General features: G+C 41.0%; 1 long non-coding RNA gene across 1 annotated transcript in view; it reads left to right on the top strand.

The window, feature by feature from the left end:
* Window positions 1–298: 298 nt before the first annotated feature.
* Window positions 299–8576, top strand: part of LOC119483928 — a 59618-nt gene continuing 51340 nt past the window's right edge. The window contains exons 1-2 of the long non-coding RNA XR_005205854.1: window positions 299–356; window positions 3896–3976. This is a non-coding gene — a long non-coding RNA (uncharacterized LOC119483928). The remainder of the gene's footprint in view (window positions 357–3895; window positions 3977–8576) is intronic.

The following is an 8576-nucleotide window of genomic DNA, read 5'->3' as shown; positions in this document are numbered from 1 at the left end:
TCAGTTGTCTGTTGTGCTCATAAACTGCAGCTGGCGATAAATGAAGGATTTAACCTGTTTGTGCGTCGGCTTATCGTTGCAGCTTGGGCGGCTTGTTAGGCACTAAAACCACAGCACCGCTGCAAGCAACGCACTAATCTTGTCGGTTAACGGTTAATAATCAGTTAACGAGGGTCGGCTATCAGTTAGAAACAAATTCAAAACTAGCATCCCTAATATCTATATTTTTTATAATAAAACAGAACTAATAATTCATTGTAATGATGAATAATATCGACCTTGTTGTGTCTTCTTATTGACAGAATATCAGCTCTGCGCTCGAGATGAGTATGGAGACGTAACCACCTAAAAGACAGGTAATACTTACTATCTTCTTTGTACTTATTAAACTGAAAACACACATTTCATATTGTGATATTTACTATAAATGACATTAAATATAGCCAGCAGCAAGAAGGAAACTTTCAGGCGATCTCCCTCCAGCCAGCTGCCTCCTTATTTAGGTTTTTGTAGTGAAATGAGGAGGTATCGTATCAGATAACGCCTCATTTCAACTTCACCAATCAGCCGCTTCTCGTCAAATGCGGCGCTTTCAAAGCAAACGACGCGAATAAACAGGAACAGGGCGTCCAGCTAAAGTTCAGCTCGCGGTCAGTTGGGACATTCCAGTAGAAAACAATCAAACTGATTTTGTCGCTGACGCCCGCTCATGTCACATTCAGTTAGGATGCTAGGCGACACACAGCAATACATTAGACCTCTCTGTGTTGTACACATTACATTCCCTCTATATTTTTTTTGTGAACCCCCAATCTTAAAGTTCAAACATGCGTGCAAATGCCCTAAACAGCGAGTCCCCGGTTCGGTCCCCAGCTGGCTAAACCTTTTCTGCATTTGCTGTCATGCCCTTACTGTCTTTCCCCACATCTCCTGTTCCTCTCCACTATCTCTATCAAATAACAGCCCTCAAAAATATCCTAAAAAAAATATATATCGGTTCTAATACTGCGTTTCATCCGCACATAAAACAGGGTAGTATGGCATGTTAGTTGCATCACCTAATGAATTTTATTTTCCCCTTTGAACCATCCAAAGATCAAACATATACATCCCTTTTATTTATGGATTTACCTCAACAGGAGGCTTTTGCATCATTTTCTGAGTGCACCCCCCCTCTGCTCCCTAAACCAACCACCCACTCCCCCACACACACACACACACACACACACACACACACACACTTGATCATCCGCTCTGGCACAAATCACCTTTTCCGAAGAGATTGCCTCCTCCCCTTGTGCAGTTTTAACTTCAATGGGGTTAGAAACACAATTACCTCATCTTCCCTTGATATATAATCTGGAACTGTAAAGAAAAATGAAGAGTGAGATAGAAGACAGAGCGAGAGATGGCGGCGGCGGCGGTGGGGTAGCACGCAGAAATGAGGGCAGGTGTAAGGGAGATAAGGAACGTTAGCTGTGCTCATAAGATGATGATTCAGAAAAGGAACGGTGGGGAACAGAGTTCAAATGGGCTGAGCTTTCAAACAGCGCCTTAATCATTCCCACCGTGTATAGCCTCTTATGGTTTGCCAAAACCTCTGCAGCAGGAAAGGATGATTCCTGCATATAAAACTGGGGAATAGAGATCAGAATGAGTTATATCACTGCAGGAAGACATCATGCAGTCATGGCTACACAACAAATGTCTCATATATGCAGTCGGAGCAAATTGCCGATAACATAATTTAACGTTATAAAAGTCATGCCTGATTTAAAAACAAGATGTCAGCTATTAGGAAGAATTAATAAAACCTGTCTTAAACTTCTAAGGCTCTGTTCTCCCAAGGCTTTTCATATCAAATTAGATAGCGTTCAAAACGGAAGAGCTTTTTAAAGTTTTAATTGCAGATAGCGTTATAAAAGGTTCAGCAGATCTGTCTGTTCCATAACAAATTGAAAAACTTTAACAAGAACACACAGCGTTGACTGTGACGGGTGACTCACGCCACTGATCAAACCCACATGCGCTAAAGTGACAGGTGAAAGACAGTCGTTTTTCAGTGTGTTTCATGCTCCTTTTAACATCAGTATGTCATGCGTATTACTGGCACCTGCAAACGGAATCATTCTTTTCAATTTGATCCTCGACTTCAGCTCTCATTAGCTCACCTGTTTGAGTCCAATTTGGCTTTTTATCAAGGCTGTTACCAGCTGTCGTTCCTCTTCTATCTCTGAATAGAACTAGTAGAACCAGGCATGGGGAGGGGATGAGTAGCAACGTTTCAAACTGTCTGCATTAGGGAAACAAAATTCTAATTAGTTTATGTAAGATCATTGTTTTTGCAGGGGGAAGGGGGATCTATTGGCAGAAATGGAATATGATCTTAATAAGTATTAATAAGAACCTTTTACAGTATTTTCATGACAAAATAGTCTACAGTACATGGCTAAAAATACACCTTGAGAAGCCGAGTGAATCCCAAATCACTACAGTTTCCGTGGAGCTCTAGTGGTCTTGGTCAGTTTTAGCAGCTGCTGTTCCAAACAAACAACCCCCTCCTGCTCCATGAATGTAAGAGGCATTCCTCATGTACCAGAGGTTTTCTCCTGCCCACTCTGAAAATGTTTCCAGCAACTTTTTTTTTAAACAAGTGGATATATGCTCTCTCTATTCCTATAGAGAGAGTATCATTTGAAGCATATTTTTTTGTTATTAATCAATGAGAAGCTCAGCGAAGGTGTTCTGTTGAGAAATGGTGTTTACAGAGACGTAGCCGAAACAAGAAAATGTGATTTTAACAGCGTGTAGTGGTGGAAAGTTGGAACTAATCCTGACTTACAAGCTATAAAAACAAAAAAAAGACGCCTATGTGTTTGGTATCTCCAGTTCAGCATCTTGTATTTCTCCCAAGCTGCAAAACTTTGCTCTCTGACTTTTTCTTTCCAAGTTCTTATCTGCCAAGAGACCTTCAGCATTTCACCGTGCATGTACAGAACGCTGTACATGTTTAACCTGATTTCACATAACCCTGAAGGATGACTTGAAAACAACGTCAATGTTTACATACTTAAAAAAGCGCTAAGTGGATTAAAAACCAACATATGGATTTTTCTTTACATGCATCGGGTACTCGCATTGGCTGAGAGCATAATAAATGAACGGCGAGGGATGGGGACGCTGCAAACGGCGTCCCACTCGACACACTCAAGAACACCAGATCAAGGCTCGCTCAATTAAGAATCATTTTCCATAGAGCTTTATGCTAATGCCATCGCTCCATTAGACTGCTGTGCATATTTAATACATGTTCGTCTATAGGATCTTCAAAGCGTCACGGGCGACGTGTTGCAATCCCATCTCTCCACTAACTTCTACCAGAATGACTCACACAGCTGGAGCCTATAAATAGCCCACCAGTCTCCCTCCTTGGCTCACAATCTCTCCCTCTTATCTCTTTACCCCCTCTCCTCTCCCCTCTCTTCATTTGTCTCTCGCTGTCTCCGCGTTTTCCACACAAATACCCCAAACTGGTGAATTAGAGTATGAATCATCAGTGTCCTCTGGAAACGGGAAGAACAACACATGGAGGGGAGGGGGGGAGGTAGAGAAAAAAGGAAAAAGATGATGTAGCACAGCTGGGATGTGATGAACTCAGAATATAGGTCATAGCGAGATGACGCTATCAAAGCTTAAATCAGACAAAGGGAAGTGATATGGCTTCGTTCCATATTTACTATCCTACTTTCCCTACCCGCCTGGGCCTTGATGTTATTTTTATTATCTACTAAAAACTGTGAAATTAATCCAAAAATGAAAATTTGCATTCCACACTCTTTTTCTTAAGGCTGTTTTTTACTAAACCTCCCCGCTCTCCTTTCATTCGCTTGCACAGATTCCCACCTGGGAGCTGCAGAGAACAACCACAGGCTTGTACTGACGGTCACTGAGCTGTTCCACTGGAGCAGTTAGAGCGGTAAGTGCCCGACTCAAAAGCACCTTGACAGTAGTTTTCTGACGGAGGACACGTTGTTCCTTGGGTTGGACTTAATGTCAATACACCAGGCTGGTATGAGCCTCGTATTAAGTATGATCAGGTAGTGTTTCCCATCGTTCTCTGGGAATGTGTATGTGAAACCGGCAAGGATCTGCTCTAGCCACATGCCCAGGGCCTCCTTGCCAATGGGGGCCCCGACAGAGCAGTAAAGAACATCAACTGACTACATAATGAAACTATTTATATAGGCTACATTAATAATGTTTATGGAATAAAAATATAACACTAATAGGCTATATGAAGACTCATATGTAAACCTGCATGTAGACGCAACCAATGTCCCCTAAACGTCTCATTATGCAAGCTACTGCTACTATCAAGCAACTCCACATTGCACAACAACAAAACACTACTGTTTTGAAATTAAATAATATATTTATTAACCAGAGCACTCACATAAGAACGTAGCACTATCAGAGCGCTAAGTGTTTTTTGAATTTATGAATGATTATCAGTCAAAATATGCGAGCTGCAAGCAGCAGGAGTTGTGTATTCCTGTTTCCACAGTGAGGTAAGATGCTCTTCATTACATATTCTACTGTAGCTGGTGCTCGTTTTTGCTCACAGCGACGGTATTTTGCAAATCCACAGATTTCTGTGGTGACTATGATTTGGATTGTCATTGTTTGTTTGTGCTTGTTGTCATACACTTTTTCTATGCATTTCATTTGTTCATTCTGAATTCACGAAATTAATTTTGCTTGTTATATAACACTAAACATTTAGTAACATGCATTTCAATTATGAAGCATATTAGCCCAGGATCATCGAATCTCATTTTCTGTAGTAACCTATTATTATTCATTATGACACAGCTTTGTTGAATACTTGATTCTGGTTGGTCAATTTTGGCATTCTATGGTCTGTTATTTCTTTATAGCAGACCGTTGCTATGTATAACAGACCGTTACTATGGATGCAGTTCTGATGTCGGACTCTGGAGGACCGTTTTTGTGTTAAATTATTGAGTTCTTAAGTAAGTAGCCGTGTAATAAGCGGGATAACGTACAACTAGCCGGTCATTGTTGGGAAATAAACCCCTTCATGGTATCGGGGTCTACCCCTCCGCTTCTCGACGGGGTGCTGCATCACCCTGTCGGGGTTTATTTCACAAAAATGACCTGCTTGCCCAGTCACAATACTCTGGTGCCGCCGCTGATAATGTGGCAGTTTAAAAGTGATTTTGTTTGTTTACCAAATATCAAAATGTGTATGTAGGGGTGGACCGTAAAATACAGTCTGTAACATTTGTAGTAGTAGAAAAAAGAGTGATGGACATAAGTGACAGTGTCTAAACTACCTCAAAGATATATTTGGCTTTTTTGTCCTGTAGTTTTGTTACAGATATACCTCCAATATCCCTCTAGTACACTTTAGAGAAAAGCAGGTAATTAGGTAATTTCAGTCAGCCAACTAATGTAGAATAGGTTGCTGTTTGTGTGTTTCCCTCAATAGTAACTCCCTTGTCCCTCATAGTCGTATTTTCTTCCACTGTACTTACATTTAAGCACCAGTAGGAACTAGTAAATATTTGATTAGTACCTTATTCATGCAACTGAATGACGCTGTAAGTGTTACCTTTTGCTTTTTATTTTGTGGATTTAAAAACAGGAGTACAGGAATACTATTTCAATACTGATACCTATAAGTTGTGGTTTAAGTCAGCCTGTTTCTTAAGCACTGTGCCTGTACAGCACTGCACCCTCCATGCTATAGCTGTAATGCCTGCAGGTGGTTTAGGATCTGCCATGTCCCCCATCATTTAACACCTCTGCAGTATAATGTTCAGAGTCTCACCAGCAGCTCTCTCTCTCTCTCCAGCGAACTTTCCCCCTATCAACTCCTGGCGAGGAACATTTGTTCATTAGTAAAACTAACAGCTCAGTCCTAATAGACTTTCATCCGTGTTTCCAAGTGGCATTCTCCAAAACATTATCAAGTGGTGCTTGGCAAGAACAGCGAGTGGGAATTTTCATCCGGTGAACCTTGTTTACTTTAATGGGTTTGATACTCGCGGTGTTAATTTTGAGAGCTATAGCTTCTAATAACAGGCACGGCTCCATATGATCTCAATGCTGAAGCCTGTGTGGTACAGAAACCCACCGACCGCTCTGCTGTGGAAAGGAGCAGTTTGCCTGTCATCTGAAACAGATTGTAGTCACTAATCACCATTCAGCCAGCTTTCAGACGTTTTAACGACTCGACATAGTCATCAAGGATTCACAGAACCGTAGTAACGTATGTAACTCTTCGTTTAACGCCTGGTAACGACTCATATTTCACTTGTGCAACAGCCCAAATAATAATAATAAATCCCGATATTTAAACTTACCAGTCCAAAGCTGACTTTCAGTAAGTGCTTCAACTTTAAAATAATGAACTTATATTTTGGTATTACAAGTAATATCAGAGTTTCTATTGGCCCACAGCTAACGTGGGTGGGAGTAATGGACACAATATACTTTGTTTAATTGGCGCAAATGATTTCACAGACCCCCTGGCTGAGTGCCACAGAGCCCACTTTGAGAATCGCTGCTCTAGAGGACAGAATAACTGTATTTTCTCTGGAAAAACGATAACATCTGTTGCAATAAACACTTTAAAATGGGCCTAGGATCAATAGATAGTGTAATGAATAAAATATATAGAAAATTGTTTTGTGATACTATATATATTTTCAAACACACCATACATTGTTAGTTAATAATTTAAAGACAAAGATTAACTCAGTCAATATTTCATTTGCAAAGAGATATGCCATCTCAAAGTAGTACTATGATGAATGCAAATGCAGATCTCACTGTTCTGATTGCATAAAAAGTCAACTTTTTTAATCAGATTTTATGCATATGGCAATGTGTTCTTTATACTATGACAGCTTTCCTGAAATTAGATTTAAAAAATCGCAATATATTGAATCGTAACCCTGTATCATGATACGTATTGTATCGCCAGATTCTTGCCAATACACAGCCCTAATAATAAAACGACTGTCCATGTAATTTATTCAAAAGAAGTGCTGTAGATCTAGCTCTAAGTTACTCTTTAAAGTGTTTCTTTTTCTTTTTGCATATGCATTTAAGTAAATAATTGGAGGAAATCCAGTAAATGAGGCTGATTCAGCATTGGATTCGTTAATATTCGTGCATATGACAGGGCCAGTTTCGCACAGAAAGAGCCGGAAGAAGTGTGTTTTGGAGGACCTCATCTAAAATGTAATTAACCATAAAAGTGTCAGTGACAAAAAGCAAAGAAATGTGTGCTGGGGAAACCGAATTAGACCAAAAATAGCAGCTTCTCGTGAACAAAGAGTGTGCACCATCCAGCGAAAACGAACACGATATGACACCTTGGGAAGCATCAGTCATATAGTGGCATAGTTTCCTTTGTATGACTCATCTCTCTCCTCCTGCAGTGGTCTGTAACTTGTTGCGGTTGCTTTTTTTCAACATAAGCGAGCGTTTTCTTTTCCAGATATCATTTTCACCTCATCAGATGTTTTTTTATATTCCTCAAGCGGAGTTTGAATTGCGGCCATGTAAAATGTTTTACTATCTACTTACTCACTATATTTCAGCATGACTGAATTTTCTTTTCTTTCCCGAGCTTGTTAATAGCTCCACCCTTGAGAAATTTCCACCACAGTGTGCATTAGACTCTCCTTCACTCACAAAATGTGATTAGTAGGCAGTCCCAGTCGCTGGCTGCGTAATTACAGTAGCTGCTGCCTTAGTAAATCAGACATTAATTTCACACAGATTGCAAGTGCACATTGCATGACAGGCACTGCGAAATATCCACTGCACCTTTCACGTATGAGAAGCAGGTCCTGAGTGACGTTATTATCACAGTTTTATGATTATTCTGATAAATGTGTGTTTGACTGCTGCGAGGTAGCGTTTGAAGAGATTCAAATACGAGGCCTCTTTGTTGAACTAACAAGCAGAAAGGTGAGGGTGGTAACACGGGGAGCTCGCTCTGTATCTGATTTATGAGAAAAACGTTGATGTAGTGTTTTGCTTGTGAGACCAATAAGTTTCTTTGTATATCACTTACACCGCCTGAAAAGTGTTTCCTTCACAGTAATACACAGGAATAGGAGGGAGCGAGAACGCTCGCTAACTAGCTCCCTTGTTGATGCAACAGTTGGTGTAGCAATCAATAAAGCATGGACGGCTCTGCTCTGGGAATTATCTGCAGGCCTGGAATACATTTTTTGACCAATCGGATGGCTCGCATGTCAGTACCTGTTGCGTAAATTATCGAAAGGCCCAGAGACAGCCGAGCGCGGCGCCATATGCCAGATGGATGGTGTGTGGTAGATATGTGTGGGAATTCTCGCCGCCCGCGCCTCATATCTAAACCACGACTACCTCGCAGGATGCGGCGTCTGTTCTTCGCCGAGGTACAGACTCAGAGCCCCTTCCTATCCATTTTTGATTGCCGCTGTGCCTGTCAGTCATCTGATATAGAGGGGGAACCGTCACAGCCATGTTATCCGTCCCGGAGACAGTTTGAC

Source organism: Sebastes umbrosus, chromosome 24 (assembly GCF_015220745.1).
Source record: "Sebastes umbrosus isolate fSebUmb1 chromosome 24, fSebUmb1.pri, whole genome shotgun sequence".
Lineage (NCBI taxonomy): Eukaryota > Metazoa > Chordata > Actinopteri > Perciformes > Sebastidae > Sebastes > Sebastes umbrosus.
Note: the sequence above shows the minus strand (reverse complement) of the source record. Positions and strands in the feature narration are given on the sequence as shown.